Source organism: Cupressus sempervirens, chromosome 1, assembly GCF_028749045.1.
Source record: "Cupressus sempervirens isolate cs-2001-9-10 chromosome 1, ASM2874904v1, whole genome shotgun sequence".
Lineage (NCBI taxonomy): Eukaryota > Viridiplantae > Streptophyta > Pinopsida > Cupressales > Cupressaceae > Cupressus > Cupressus sempervirens.
In genome coordinates, this window is record NC_143118.1 from 553,142,847 (window position 1) to 553,159,624 (window position 16,778).

Here is a 16,778-nt window from a genome sequence, read left to right on the forward strand (position 1 = left end):
TGGAGGTGATGAAGGGGGATTAACATCAAGATCTTCCTCTAAGGATACATAATCATGTAGAGAAGATGAGGAAGTATTAGGTAGTAAGGGAGAAGCTGGTGATAGAGTCTCCATTTGAGGATAGCACTCATCAAATTGGACATCTCACCAAAAGAAGACCTCTTTGGAATCAAGATCAAACAATATGTACATCTTCACATCCTCACAAAGTTTGAAAAAGATTAGTGGTCAACTCTTCCTCTCTATGGCTTTCCTCTAAGTATCTAGAAAAAATGCCCAAGCCTCACTAAAAAAAATGCAGAATGTAGAAACATCAGGATTGACATGAGTCCAAGCCTCCTTAGGAGTCAAATGGTGTAATACCTTGTGAGGCATCTGATTATGAATATAGGTGGCACAATTGATAGCCTCAGCCCAAAATGAAGAACTCATAGCTCAAGATTATATCATATAATTGGCCATCTCCCATAGTGTCATGTTCTTTCTCTCTGCCACCCCATTCTGCTAAGGGGTATGGGAAACTGTGAACTGATGTTGTAAACCATGTTCGATGCAAGAATCTCTAAAATAATAATTCACATATTCCCTACCCAAACTCTGGATTTATAAAGAGGTTCATAAGATACTATCCAAAAGAATAATCTTCCCTATCTAACATACTATTCTCTATTTGACATACTACATGGGTAGCTAATTTGTTCCTAGTCTATAAGATGAGTGAAAAAATCAAGTTACGTGTAGACTTCTAGAAATTGAATAGAGCATCAATGAAAGAAAACCATTCTTTGCCTTCATTTGATGAAGTCCTATAGATTGTAAATAATGCATAAATGATGCCTTTCTAGAAAGATATTTAGGCTACAATCAAATCATGGTTAATCATGAAGAAAAACTTAAGACAAAATTTACTACTGAGTGGGAAATATTTTCCTTAAGATGGATGCCCTATGGGATGATCAATATTGGGGCCACATTCTACAAGGTGATGGATATATCCTTTCGGGGACTATTATTAAATGCATAATCATCTACCTAGATGATCTAACAATATTTTCTAGGGATAGGTGTGACCACCCTAACTACCTTGCTAACATTTGTGAAAGATATTGCCAATTTGGTATCTCATTAAACCCTAAGAAATACATATTCAGGGTTGTTGAAGGAAAACTACTAGGACACATTATTTCTAAGAAAGGTATTACTATTGACCCCAAGATAGTAAAGTCTCTACTAAAATTTTAGATGCCTGACAACAAGAAAGAAATGGGATCTTTCTTTGGGAAGATAAAATTTATTTGATGTCTCATCATAGGATTTTTTGAGCTAGTGAAACCCTTGAATGACATGATGAAAAATGATATTAATATCAAGTGGAGTTTAGAGGAAAAGTAGGCCTTTGTGCAGATTAAATGGGCTATAATGGAAGTCCTAGTCTTAGGTATTCTTGATTATGACCTCTTGCTTTACATCTATTATTTTGCATCAACACACATTGCCACTATTGTACTAACTCAAAAGGTTGAAGGAGAGGAGAAACCCATTACAATCATGAGATCCCAATTCAACAATGTCAAGATGTAGATATTCCACCCTTGAGAAGAAAAAATTCAACATTGTTAGGGTAGTAAAAAAATTCTAGATTATATTCTTCAAAGAAAAGTGCACACAATCATTTTGGACCAAGCAATCAAATCACTGCTTATATAGAGTGAACTTTGTGAAATACGTGGGAAGTGGATGGTTATTCCTAAGAGTATGACTTAGAAATGTAGCCCATGAAGTTAGTTTATGGGAAAGGACTATAACAATCTATGGCCTTCATTGGCCCTTTATTAGAATGCCAAATGTATAATATGGAAATTCTAACCCAAGATCTATGGTACGTTTGTCTAGTATACCTCTTGCTACACAAAAAATGTCTAGAGAGAATCCCAAGCCACAAATATTGTGCCCTTAAACTAAAAAGAGTACATATCATGATCAAGGGTAGGACCCTATTTCATCAAAATTTAGAAGGCATATATCTCATCTACCTTAATTTGGAATAGGAAACCAAAATGATTAAAGAATTCCATGGATAGTTCAGGTTGAACGTGGCTCAGTTGATGCTACAGTCCATCACATACTTTGGGCCAATTATTATTGGACCTATTTGTTCCATGATGTCCATAATCATGTGAGAAAATGTCACACTTGCCAGACTATTGCTTCTAGAGAGCATAACCTTGTAGTTCCTCTTTAATAATTATTTGAAGCTAGACCATTCACCTAGTGGGAATTTGATTATATTGGAGAGATAAACACCAATTCATCCACTGGACATCAGTATGTAGTGACCACAACTTTTTATTGCACCTGGTGGTCTAAAGCTATTCCTTGTAAGAATAATACAGTGGATGTAGTAATTCAATTTTTTGAGGAGAACATTACTGCTAGATTTGGAATATCTTTTTTCCTTGTATGCAACAATGGCATGATGTTTGCCTCCACCCAACTCCTAAAATAGGTTTATGATAGACTCGTTACCTTGAAATACTCAAGTAATTATTACCTGCAAAGGTAATGAAGTAGCAAAATCAACCAATATGAACCTACTGAGGTTACCAAACATATGCTAGAGAGAAATCCCTAAGATTGGCATAACAAGCCTAGGTTTTCCCTTTGGGAAGGTCATATTCAAACTAAGGTTTCTCTAGGAACTTCTCCACTCTACTCATTCTATGGCCAAAATCTAGTATTTCTCATGAAATTGTAGATTCCAGTCCTACAATTCATGAGGGAGATCTATGAGTGAGATAATTTCATGAAGGTCTATCTTCTCAATTTTGTTTGTCTCAAAGAACAAAGGGATGTAACCTTTGAGCACTTCATGAAACCCCAAGCATTGGTCAAATGGGGGTTTGAAAAGAGAACACAATCAAAGGCCTTTCAAATGTTGAACCTAGTTTTCATGTGAGGAATTAAATTCCTCTTTCCATACTCATTCACTTTTTGGGTGAATAATTCATTAGGGCAAATAGCCCGTTAGATTAGCTAAGCTCTAAATTGATCCAAACAAAAATAGGCTATTTCTATAAATAGGAATTCATCTATGGAAAAGCTGCCAGAAATTAAATTCAATAAAAATTAAAGCCCAAAAATCCAAAAACACAATTTTTCCTTAACAAATTTTGCAACAATGCAAACCTCTAAATGCACAGACACACTCATTAGTCAAATCACATAATGCAAATGAGTTCAAATTTAATAATCACTGAAAGGTTTAATTTAAACAATTAATTAAGGATATGTCAACCATACAGGGATGACATTGGTAAAATATGAATAGCTAAATCACTGACTCTATGTACCACTGCTACAGATATAAATCCTACAATAAAATACACAATCAACTGCAATTGCATATAATAACATAGCCAAAGCAATAAATACATTAAATAACTAATTTAACCATTTATTCAATTATACCTAAATAATCCATTTACATCACTCACATTTTCACATAGCATAATGAAAAAAGAATAAAGTAAATCACAATAAAATAAAATCCATCACATAATAGAATCAGAGATATGTCCAAATACCAAATAACCAGATATCATCATAGACCTACTATCATCTCAAAATTGCATCAACATTCAAATATGATAAACTAAACAACATAGTAGTATAGCATCTATGGTATTGAAATCAAAGTATAACATCTAACACTCAGGTCATCTCAAAGTAAAAATAGTAAGAGTATCAAGTATCTCTTGAATCAAAATAAACAAGGTTTAGATTGCAAACATGAGAGGCACTACATCCTCCCCCACTAGCATAGGCTTACTCTTAGAAGTTAGCAAAAAGATAGGGGTACAATCCTCTCAATTATGTAGCATCTTCCCAAGTCGCAAAAGTCTCATCACTTGGGTCCCATTGGACCCTTACCTGCTTGATATTTGAATCTTGCAAGGTCAACCTATACTACTATAGGATATGAATGGGTTCCAAAGTATGTTGCACGTCCACTACCTACAAAGCATCCCAATCCAGAACATGGGTCACATTAGGAATATATTGCCTCAAAATAGAAACATGAAAAACATCATGGATACGTGATAGGCTAGGTGGCAATGCAAGTCAATAAGAAATAGAACCAATCCTCTTGAGGATCTTAAATGATCTAAAAAAATGTGGCACCAACTTAGAGCATTACCCATAATGGATGAGGTTATTCCTTGGCCACACTCTAAAAAATACTCGATCACCAATAGAAAAGTGATGATCCAACCTATGGGCATCTGCATGTTTCTTTTGCATGTCTTGACTAGAAATTAAATGCTCCCTAATACAAACAACTTGTTGCTCTATATTCTAAAGCATCTATACACCCAAAATAACTCGGTCTTTTAAATGATCCCAACTCAAATGGGTATGACATGATCTACCATACAAGGCCTAAAAAGATGAGATGCCAAGAGAACTATGATACCCATTATTGTATACAAACTCAACAAGGTATAAATAATCCTCCCACTTCACCTACCTACCCATACATATATGCAAAGCATATCTTTCAAAACTTGATTCACTCTCTTAGTCTAACCACCAGTGACTGGGTGATAAGCCAAGTTAAAATTGAGCTATGCACCCAAAGCATGTTGGAGAGATGTCCATAGTGTAGAAGTAAACATTAAATCTCTATCTAAAATAATTTGACAAAATATCCCATGCAAAAGAATAATATCCTCCAAGAAAACATGTGCTATAGAAGAAGATATGTAGGATGTTCTCATGGGTGAGAAATGTGCTACCTTAAAATTTTTTTCCATCATCACCATAATACAATCATGTCTCTGGGATGACATGGGAAACTCTATGATCAAATCTATAGATATCATATCCCACTTTCACTCTATAATGGTAAATGGTTGCAAAAGACCTAGTGGATGTTGATTCTTTTCCTTCACTCTCTGGCACTCAAGACATCGAGCAACAAAATCAGCAACATCAAGTATTATCCTTGCCCAAAAGTACAATTGTTTAAGATCAACATGCATCTTCTTGACACTAGGATGTGTGGAATATGATGCATGATATGCTTCTGACAAAACCAAGGCATAAAGATCACTTGATATGGGTACATAGATGCACCCCAAGTGTCACAATAGTCATTTAGACTCAAGAAAATGTCCATAAAATCACCCCTCAAGTGTACATCTAGACTCAATTTTTTCCCTCACCTCTTGATACCAAGTGTCACTAGGAAAAGCCTCTAAAATATGGCCTCACAAATCCATTCCCAATGACATCACCGAAACCTCATGTTTTCTCCTACTCAAGGCATCTATGATGACATTCTCCTTCCCTTTAATGTAGTGAACATCAAAGTCACACTCATACAGGAACTCCATCTAGCGATGCTATAGTGCATTCAAGTTCAGCTGAGTAAAGATATACTACAAGCTTCTACGATCACTATGCGACTCAAACCTATATTCCAAAAGAAAATTCCTCCAAGGGACAAGGGAATGCACCATGACTGTGAGTTCCAAAATCATGATTGGGGTAGTTAAGCTCATGGTCCTTGAATTTCATAGACTCATATGCAATCACTCAACCATCTTGCATCAACACTGCACCCACTCCTTCCAATAAAGCATCTATGCAAACCATAAAATCACCTACAGGATTAGGCATTACAAGGACTAGTGCACTGGTCAACCACTCCTTAAGAGAATCAAACATTTCCTCACACTAATCTAACCAAACATACTTCTTCCCTTTCCATTGAAGAGAAGTGATGGGATGAGCTACTCATGATAAATTCTTCATAAAGTGATGATAGTTACCCCAAAATCCCATGAAACTACAAACCTTTGAGACATTACTAGGTATTATCCAATCCATGATAGCACAAATTTTCTTCGGATCCACTATAATACCATCACCAGTGACGATTTGCCCCAAATACTTAACCTCTAAGAACCCACATTTACTCAAGTTTTCATACAACTGATGGTCTCTCAAGCATTGCAATACTACAGATAAATGGACTTCATGTTCCTCCATAGTCTTCGAATAGAATGATCAATGCCAACAACTTTAAAGTTGCAATAGTAGTGTTATATTATTACAAATATTGAGTGTAAAATCAATAAATGATATAAAGTTATTAGAACACACTCAACTATTATATCCTATCATCTAAATTTATATTATCTATGCATAATATGGAGGTAATATTAGTGGTTGTAGAATGTGATGACATATTACATTTTCCTTTAGTCTATTTGAGTTGAAAATGTTTTTAATTAGTCTTGGTGACCTTGAAGATGCTAATAAGAAGTGGACATGTCACATGAGGTATTTAATATATTATGGTGTACTCATCCTTTGAATGAACTATTAATCCTCCTTAAGGGTAGGTGCTTGCTAAAACCTTGCCTAAGGTTCTTTTTGTAACTTCTAACTATGGAGATGGCTTCTTTGAATTTTTCTTAAACTAGCTACAAAAAAATTAGTTCTTCATGCTTGGATCATTATTACTTTTTATAGATGATTATCATTTAATTATTATCAAATTTCAATCATTACAATTATAATTTTTATAGTAACCTATTCTTCGATTAATAATAATGATGCAATCAAGTAAATGTTTGGACTTAGTTGTTACATGGTTTTTTTGGATAGAAACATGTTTTCAATTATTAGAATGTGGTTTATCATATTTGGCTTGAAATGCATACCAAACATATGTTCCCAAAAGTGAAACTTTTAATATAAGATGGAGAATCCTTAACCAAATTTATGGATATTATTAATAATGGTGTATACAAGTCCTATATAAGCTCTTATACATTAGTTATTATCTCATTGAATGAATCAAAAGTGAATTGGCACCCAATACAACCTAAATTTTGAATTTTAGCTCAAAAGAGAGTAAAGTATGTTCTTTCTAGACCAATATGAAACAAATTTTGAAATAATCTACATCAAGAATGTTTTCACATTAAGAAAGAATCAACACATACTATTAAACTTAACATGGTTTTGTTAATTAGTTTGGAGTGTTTAACAATAAGTTCTTTAACTTTGAATGCATTAGTTTGGAGTCTATAACAATAAGTTCTTAATTTAGAATGCATTTGTAAAAGGTTTTGAAATTTTTATTTGTTGAATTAATGTGAATGACCTTGAAATAAGATATGCTTTCATCAAGCTAGGTGTTGGTCCTATTTTTACCTTGTGCCTTCATGAACATTGTCTCCTATGAATTCCTGGCTTTTAGGAACAAATTAGGGTTTTTTTTGTAAAAATTGATTAACCCTAGGAGAAACCCTAATTAAATAAATATTTGTGCCCTAAGAGATCCTTTTAGGTCATATATGTTCTCACCTTTTAAATTGAGCAAGAAAATTATTTTGAAATAATATATATTTATTGGGTACCTTTTTAAGAAATTTTGTTTTGGCTCCATAGTTCCCCAAAAATTTTGCACCATCATATCTCTTTGGAATCTACAGTAGGTGCCAAGTCATTATAAGAATTTCCATGTTTTCTAATTCATATGGTGTGGCAACTGAGTGGAACCCAATTAGTTCTTAAACATGGTTTCAAAGTTAAATTGCCCACGTTGTTGGATCTTCCAAGATCAATAGTGGTCGCTATTTCATGACCAAAAAATGGGAGGGTTTCATTGGTAGCGACATGATGACCTCATGCAAAAGTGAAACATGACAGGCCCAAAAGTGGATACAGTGCCAAAATTTTATTTGTCATAAATAATATTTTCTAGCACCATGGGTTGTCAGATTTTGTTAGGCATAGTAAAGGAGGTACCAAAGAGAGAATGTGTGTTTTCTTTTGATGATGCCAAATTTTTGCCGAATCATGGTGGTCTCTATGTTATGACTGGAAAACTCATGATTTTGCTAGTAATGACATAGCACCTTCCTACAAAAGTAAAAAAATGGTGGGATTAACACATAAGATGGGCATCGTGAAGTTTTTCATCATCAGTGAGTCGTGTGATCATTATGAAACATTAGGAGCAGTAAATACAATAACAAAAATGAGAACATGTGAATTTCATGTTGCTAAATTCCTTTAAATAATATAGTGGTCACTATGTCATGACTAGAAAACTCATGATTTTTGCTGGTAATGACATAACACCTTCCCATGAAAACAAGACATAGTGGAACCTAAATTTAAAAAGTAGTGCCAAAAGGTTAAATGTTATAACTACCTTGCTAGCATGTCAAAATTATGTCATGTCACATGCCATGTGGATTTGCACTTAGAGGAAAGACACATGTTAGTTGGAGCTATTAGATCAAAAATGTATCAACGGTGGGCACCAAGTCACTATAAGAAGTTGCTTGATCTTTAGTGCACATGACATGGTGACCAAAGGGAAAACATAAGGACCCACGACAATTTAAGTAAAGTAATCATAAAATCCTCTTCATCTAATCAAAAGTGCATCAGTGATGGTCACTATGTTGCATGCGAAAGTTGCTCGATGTTTATGCATAGTGGCATAGTGACAATGCAAAATGTGTGTGTGAGTGCCAGTGGGTCCAGAACAAGTTTCTAGCAGTAGAGAGAAAGGCTTACATGGAGAAACTCAATTGGGTTGACTGCCAACTTGGCAAGTGGAAGGTGAGTCATTCATGATTTTGTTCCTAGATCGTTGGATTTTTTGGAATCCACTGTGTATTTCAAAAATAGAAGGTGATGCCACCTTGTTTCTCCTTATGATTCATTTATGAAGATTGAAAGCTCTTGTTGTGAACTAGAAATAGAGTATATTGCAAAGATTTTGCCACTTCTTCTCTATGAAAACAAACTTAAAATTTTCAAAGAGCTCAGAGCCATTAAATAATTGTTCCTATTGTGATTAGAGTGTGAAAGAATTTCTAGTAATCATAGTGTCTCACAGAATTGCAATGAAAAACAAACTTTTAGCCAAGAAAGTATTCAAATCCATTAGACAGTGAAGAATTCTTGTATTCTATCTCAATGGTAAACATACCTTCAAAGAAGGTTTTCTCAGGAAAAGTATATTATGCAATTTTCTTGAATTATTGCCTAAGTATACAAATGAGTCTGCGCAGATGAAAAAGTTAATTTCTATAAACCCTAGGCTCAAGATTGTAGATAGTTTATATGATAGAGGGAATTGGATTAGGGATGCTACTACTAAATTAGGGCTTTTTCTTTTTAAGAAATTGTTTTCAGAGAGAAAATTGTTTACTCCCCATGTAAACATTTGGAATTTTGATTTGGGAAGACTAGTGGTCCCTAGTGTATTCATGGATGCTGACCTACTCATGGCCATTGCCCAAAACTATGACCCTGTAGCCAGGATTGTGAGAAGATTAGATGGGGTGTGCTTGATAAGTAGAAGTTTTGAAGAAATTCAAAAGGTCTTTGGTTTGAAGCCATTTTTAGATTACCATATAACCATTGACTTGATAGGAATAGAAAGGGAATACTTATCAAAGAAGGATAAGGTTAGGCAAGGTGCACTGAGGGAACATTTGGCCTCAATTGGGAATCTTCCATTGGTCACAACATCTTCAAAAGAGCCTTTTAAGAAGGAATTTTTCACCTCTACAACCCTAGAAATATATATGACTCTATGTAGGGTTTTTGGCGAGGATGAGCAAAGTTTTATGCCAGTAAAATTTATGTATATGATGGCTCAAATTTCTTCTTTTGGTATGGATATTATTTTTGATTTTGCATCCTATATAGTAGAAGAAATACATATATGATTAGTTGGAATTGACAAGAGCAAGGTAGAAATGGCTTTTTTCCACTACTCATTATTGATGCACATGTTCCTATTTAAAGGAGCTTCATATTTTGAAAATAATATGGTTCTAAATAGAGATCATGAAGGGGAGGCTTTGTCAATCCAACTATGGAGTACAAATATGTCTTGGGATGCAAAAAAACCCAATTTTATTAGGTTTGATCGATATTTTACCTATAGCTTGAGAAGCCTCTTATTAAGGGACAATCCTAGAATCCCCAATGCACTATTGGATTTTATCAGACCTATGGATAATCCTTCTAATTTGAAAGTGTCACATAATTGGGTTGATATCATACCATACTCTATTTCAATAGTTTTTAGGGTTAATGGATTCTATGGGACCCCTCATGTGTTACCCTACCAAGTACCTCTGAAGGTGGGAATAGCTGAGATGTTGTGGAAAATAGGGGGATTAGAGGAGGCATATTTGCTGAGAAGAAACAAAGGTTCAATTTTCCCACTTACACTATATCCCATCATTTCATAATTAAAAAAGGTGGATGGTTATTTTTTATAAATTCCTAGGCTAGTGCAAGATGACTGTGTCTCATTCTCATTTTTGTGATATTGAGGGTTTTTTTTTATATGTTTAGAGTAAGGGCTAAAGTTTTCTACAAAAAACATGAACCTTACTTCCCTAGGGATATAATAAGGAATGAGTTCTCTTTTCCAGAGCAAGAGATCAAGAAAGAGAAATGGAGAGTTTATTCTACAATTTTGGAATTCATCCATTATTTTGATAACAATTACAAGCTTCTTTCTGATGCAAAAATAGAGGCAGACAAGTTGAATAAACTCATGACTACTTTTCTTGAAATCATGGAAGTCGTGAATGAAAAGAAATTATTTTTTTATCAATTCTTTTCCAAAAAAAGCTAGAGAGGTCATGAGGAGATTGGAATTCACTCCTATTGTAGGATTAGGGTAGTTGGTTGTCCATAAAAGACCTAGCTATAATATGATCCAAAATAAAAGAACCATTATAGATAAAGGGAAATAGGTAATGGGATCAACCAGTGTTATTCTTGAAGAAAGACCTGATGAACCCTCACCCAAGAGGTAGAAAATAATAAAGGAGAAAACACCTCAAATTAAGGAATATTCACCTACACAATCCCGATTACAAATTGGAGATGAACAAGTCACTAGGGAGTAGATGGAGTAGTTGGGATCCCAAGGGGGAGTATTCATCACTCAAGCAGAGTTAGAAGAGGGAACCTAGAGAAAAATATAGGAAAGTTTGAAGAAAGATGCAATAAGCTAAAAATAGAGAATCTAGTAATGGAGGAGGTAGACGTACATAATCAAATAAAAGAAGAGATGATGCAAGAATTCAAAAGCTTGACCCCTGAAGAGGGGAGACAAATGGTAAAAGCATCTAGTGTTTTGTTGTTACCCAGTTGGGATATAGCAGATGCTTTATTTTTTAATTTTGTTGCAGATAGACTGAGTATAGAGGATTAGGGGAAGAAAGAAATAAAAGGTGCTAAATTTAGCAAAGACCAAGAAACCTTATTTATTTGGTCTGTAAGGAAAGGATCTAGGACTAGCTCTTCCCAACTTGATGATACTAGGTTGATAGGAAACCTAATTGTGACAAGAGTTGAAGAAACTACTAGTGTAGAAGCTGGACATTTGGGTGTTGGATCAGCCCACTTTACCTTAGCCACAACTCTAAGAGATGAAAGGGAAAAGTTAGAATTGCAAGATAAATATGAAAAGGTTCTTTCTGCATACAATAAAGAAGTTCAACGAAGGATTGAACTAGAAAATAAGGTGATGGGATGATCCACCACACCTAGTTTTACTTATCCTCACCCATCAGTGGAGCCTTCTAAATCTACTCCCTTTATTGAGATTCTTGATGATCCAAAAAGGTAAGAGTTTTATACTATTGAGGAGTTTGAGGAAGAAAAGAATAAGCTATGGGCCTTTCAAGATGAGCTAAATTATCAATATGGAGAAAAACTTAGAAAAACAATCTTATATTTGGTAGATAAGATTGATTGGTCAGCATTCTATGAAAAATTGGTGAATATTTTGGATATGTGGAGGGAAATTAAAGGTGGTGAGGAGGTTTTGAAACCTATCCTGAGTGAATGGGATGGAAGAGATAAGGATATCACCCTCTTATGCATTTCAATTATTAGCTTATCTTGTGAACAAATAGAAAAAACTTTTGATATGACTAGGAATCTATTTGATTTTGATAATAAGAGGGTGGTAGTGGAAAAAAGAATAATAATTTGTCTCTCAAAATATTTAGGTGAGAAATTTGATCTCTTTCCATAGGCGCTCAAAAATATTGACATAATAAAAGAGAAAAAAGAGTGGGGAAAAGAATTAAATGATTTATTGTGTCAAAGAATAAATGAAGTCATTAATGAAGAAGGACATTTGTTATGGGCTAGGAAAAATAAAGAATTTGTTAAGTTCAATTGTTTTATAATTTCCTCAAAGAGGAATTTGTTGAAATAAATAAATTAGGGGATTGGGCGGTTAAGAAGAAATGAGAAATTTTGAGCTTTGATTGGCCTAATGATATAGTCTTCAACAAATGGATGGATGATTTTGTCCATTCAAAGAAAATGGAAATAGTAGAAGATGATGTGGACTAGGATGATAACCAAACAAATGATACATCAATGCATGTAGAAGAAGACAAAGAGGAACAACCAGCTCAGGTCAAGTGGAAATCATAGTGGTCCCAACTGATGATGTGGTAGAAAAGGACTTGGACATAACTATTGTTTTAATAGTACATGATGATGCAAGTGGAGATCCTCAGGTTGAAGTGAATTTGCATGAATCAAAGCTAGACACATCATTAGAAAATGTGATGGTTACATATTCCAAGGAATCAAAATAGTAAAAGAGCCCATCATAAAATTTGTAGCATTTGAAAGTGTAATAGAAAATAGGCCCACCAAAAATAATGTTATGGAGTAAAGTTTTTTTGTTGCACAAATTTTTGCCCTTTATGATAGTAAAAAATATAAATATCTTTTGTTTAAAGGACAACTGTCCGTTCTCTATGCCTAAAGCTTATTCCATCTCACACTATATAAGTGAGATTCTAGGGCTAGAGAAAAAGTCAGAGTTATTGCATAATTTTAGTTTTTTACTAAGTTTTGTTAGGTCCAGTTTCTTGGTGTAAAATTTATGGTGTGTTTCTCTACAAATATCTAAGAATACATAAATCTTACAGGATCTTGATGTCTTATCTTGAGTCATTCTGAGTTTTGTTTCAATTGTATATGATTTTCAAAGGAAATTAATACAAAGATGAACTGTCCCCATATATTTTCTTTTTGAATCTTGTCTCCATTTTTATTACATGGTCATTTTGAAGTTGTATGAGCAAAGTTTGTTTAATTGAATGCAATTAAATCAAGTTGTATGTCAATTCACTATTGCCTTTAATTCAATGAATTAGGTAAATTCTTTAGTGAAGTTGATAGGGTTTCCATGGTAATAGGAAGGATGTCTGTAAGAATGATTTTTAGTGAGAATTGCTGATAGTATTGATTGTAATGTAGTTGATTAGATCTAGAAATTGAATGAACTCTAAATCCCAATGGATGAGGCACTGGTCTATTAATTCATTCTATGGATGGAGAATTCATGAACAAGAATCAAGCTTAAAAATCAAAATCAATTTTACTTCACTATTTAAAGAATGTCAAAGCTGGTCAACACTTGTTTGCATTTAACCTTTGAGTCTTAGTTAACTACTATTGCTAGAAGTATTTGTAAATATAAGAAGAAATGTGACCAAATCTGCTTTAAGGGATGTGTATTGTTGCAAAGTGTCATGGAATGAGTAAAATATTTATGTAGTATCAAATTGAAAATCTTCCATCCCTCAGGTATACCCACCATGGTTTTGCGGAGCCTACAGAGTAGAAAATCTATCTTGATTTTGTTGAAGATTGGGTCCAAATATGAAGCACATATAATTGTTTATGGGAAGTAGCTGATCCTTAGGTTATTGTGATCTTTATTATCTTGGTATTAATTATTTTGTTGCTTAATAGTTGAAAAACACCAACACTAGGATCCCCTACTACTAATAGAAATTGGATATTATTTGAAGTTGGAATATATGTGTATTAAAGAAATTACTAGAACAAGAATTTGCAATACAATCGATTGCCAAAAGATTTCTTTTGAAGCAAGTAGTCAAATTGGTCAACATCCTCAAATATTTATAATAATAAGTATACACAATCTTCTTAATAAATAAATAAAAATTGAAGTACGCTTGATAGCCACTACACAAAATGTTAAGGCTCTTCCTTTGCATGGACATCTTGATGATGGATCATGTAGTGTGATTCAAAATTTTGATGATAAAAATTGTTTACACAATCAAATTTAGAAAATAGAATAGTAAGGCTAAGTCTCCATTCATTTTAGTGATGTCAATAAAGAGGATGCATATTCCATGGGAAGAGTTATTAGTGAAACTTCCTTTAATAGTGTAAAGCTTTAATTACACTTTCAAATCAAACACCTATCAATATATCCCTTGCACCTCCTTTGGGTGCAAGTGCTATTTAGGTAGGTTTCTAGTGCTACCATGACAATTGTAACATATTATTAAATATTTTGGAGGCATTGTACTATTTTATAATATCAACTAACTAATTGTCATCGATTTATTCTTTGTCATCCAATATTTGGATTTGTTATTAGCTGCTAGAGTAAAGGATTAATTTCATTTCATTTATTAAATTACCTTTACTCCCTTCTTAAGATTTCACTTTTTTCACATGCATTTCCATTTAATAATTAAATATTAATTATTAAATATCATTTACCTCTTAGGGTTTCCCTATTAGGGTTTTACAATCTCCTTTATTAGGATTGATCCATTGTAATAATATATTCTTCCATTTTCAGAGGAAAACCCTTGCCTTCTCTTGTCTTTTTCTTCTCTAATGACAAGTTCTTGCATATAGGTGTTCTACTGGATCTATGCATTTGTTCTCATTCTAATCCTTCATGATATTAGAGTTGAATGTGTTGTAGCTTGTCCTTATTTGGAGAAAAAGAGGAATGTGGGTTTGATAGAATAGATCTAGTTGTATTTAGGTATTTTTTGTGAAAATAGAGGGATCTCTAAAATTTAGAGCACTTTGAGGTCAAATGGACCTCACAGTTGGATTTAGAGGATGTCAAAACCTTTATTTCCATTTAAAACATGCCTATTTTGGTCAAAATTTCATTCAAAGGAAAAATAAATTGCCTATCAGGGTCCTACAACCTTGGGCACATGCATTGAGGTCAAAATTGCAAAAAAATAAATTATTATTATTATTATGCACTCTATTCAAACAAAGCCACACCACCTCCTAGCCACCACAACCCATGCATCATTGTGCTTGTTGTGCATTGCATATGTGATGCCCGCTTGTCAATCGTGCACTGTCGCTATCTACTACTTTTCCCTCATGCAACTCCCACTCCACCCAACCCTCTTATGGTCATTTGGGAGGGTGGGGTTTATATTTTTATCCCCTTGGAATATTTTGGGGGTTTGAATGATTCTTATTTTTCCTTTTGGAGTACCTAGTGGTTTTTTGGCTCTAACTTGAGCATATAGAGGCATTTTTGGAGAAACAAGATATAGTCAAAAAGCTAATTATGAGATGGACATGATGGTGTAGGTATTTTTTGGCTTTTTCCCTAGTTTGATACTAATTTTTTAGTCAAATTTTGATGATTATTTATGCATTCCAAGGGGCATAACTTGCTCATTTTAGCTCCATTTTCTAATCTAAAAGAAGTGTCAAAAAGCCCTTCTTGAGCATTCTCTAGATTATCTATTATTTTCATTAGTATTTTTTAAAGGTGCATGTTATTATGAAACTAAATATTTTTCTCTCTTTTCTTGTAAGCACATTCTTTCTGTGATTTGGGGTTCATTTTTTTTCATTATGAGGGTGTTTTAAATTATTGTTTTTGTCATTTACATCATTAAAGAATAACTAATAAAAAAGAACCTTCTAAAAAAACAAGTCAAAACCAATTCTTGTCTAGTTCCTCTAAATCCACATAACTATGATACATTGATATCTTCTATAACACAAATTTTCCATTTAAAGGATTTGTGGTCTTGCTTAGATGAAATACAACCAATTTTATAGAGGCCTTTTGAGGTCATGTAGCACAAGAATAAGATGGATGAGGTCATGGGTTTTATTTCTTTGAATATTTTTAGAGAATTGGAGTTTCATCTTGATGGGTTAAATACCCCTGGAGAAATGTGGGCCAAGTTCAAGGACTTGTTTGGTACCATAAATGAGTTCAGGGCATTTCAAATTGAGACAGAGATTTCACCACTTGTAACAAATGATTTTCCCTCTATTAAGGACTTTCTAATGAGGTTTAAATAACAAAGACCTTTATTACATGGTTGTGGGAAAGTAAAGATTGATAATGAATGCATTTGTCTGATATTTTCAAAGCTTTCAAATTTTCTCTACTACCTTCCATTCATTTGAGGTATTATATGATTGGTTGACTAGAGAGAAAGCCAAGCTTTCATAGTTGGACTCTCTAATAGGACCAAGGAACTAGGCACTAGTTTTTCAGACATCAATGTATTCTCATATAACCAAGTGAATCTTCCCCTTTTCCTTGAGGGAATAGGAGGTTCCAAGGAACACATTTTTCCCCTTGGTGTCTATCCGATGGTTGACCTTTCCAAACTCCCCTGCCTAAGAGGAGGGGGAGTGTCTATCTTTTATCCACAAGTCCAAGTCAAAGATAAATTCAAGCATGACCATCCCTTTTAGGATTGTGTTTGTGGGGAGATCAAGGATCTCTCCTAGACCATTTTTATCATGTATCTCTTCTTCTAAGATTTGATCTTTGAATATGCCACTATTGGCCAAAAAGGCTAGGATACATTGATCATCTTTAAAGACCTAGAAGTGATTAATATTATTTGGTATCGATG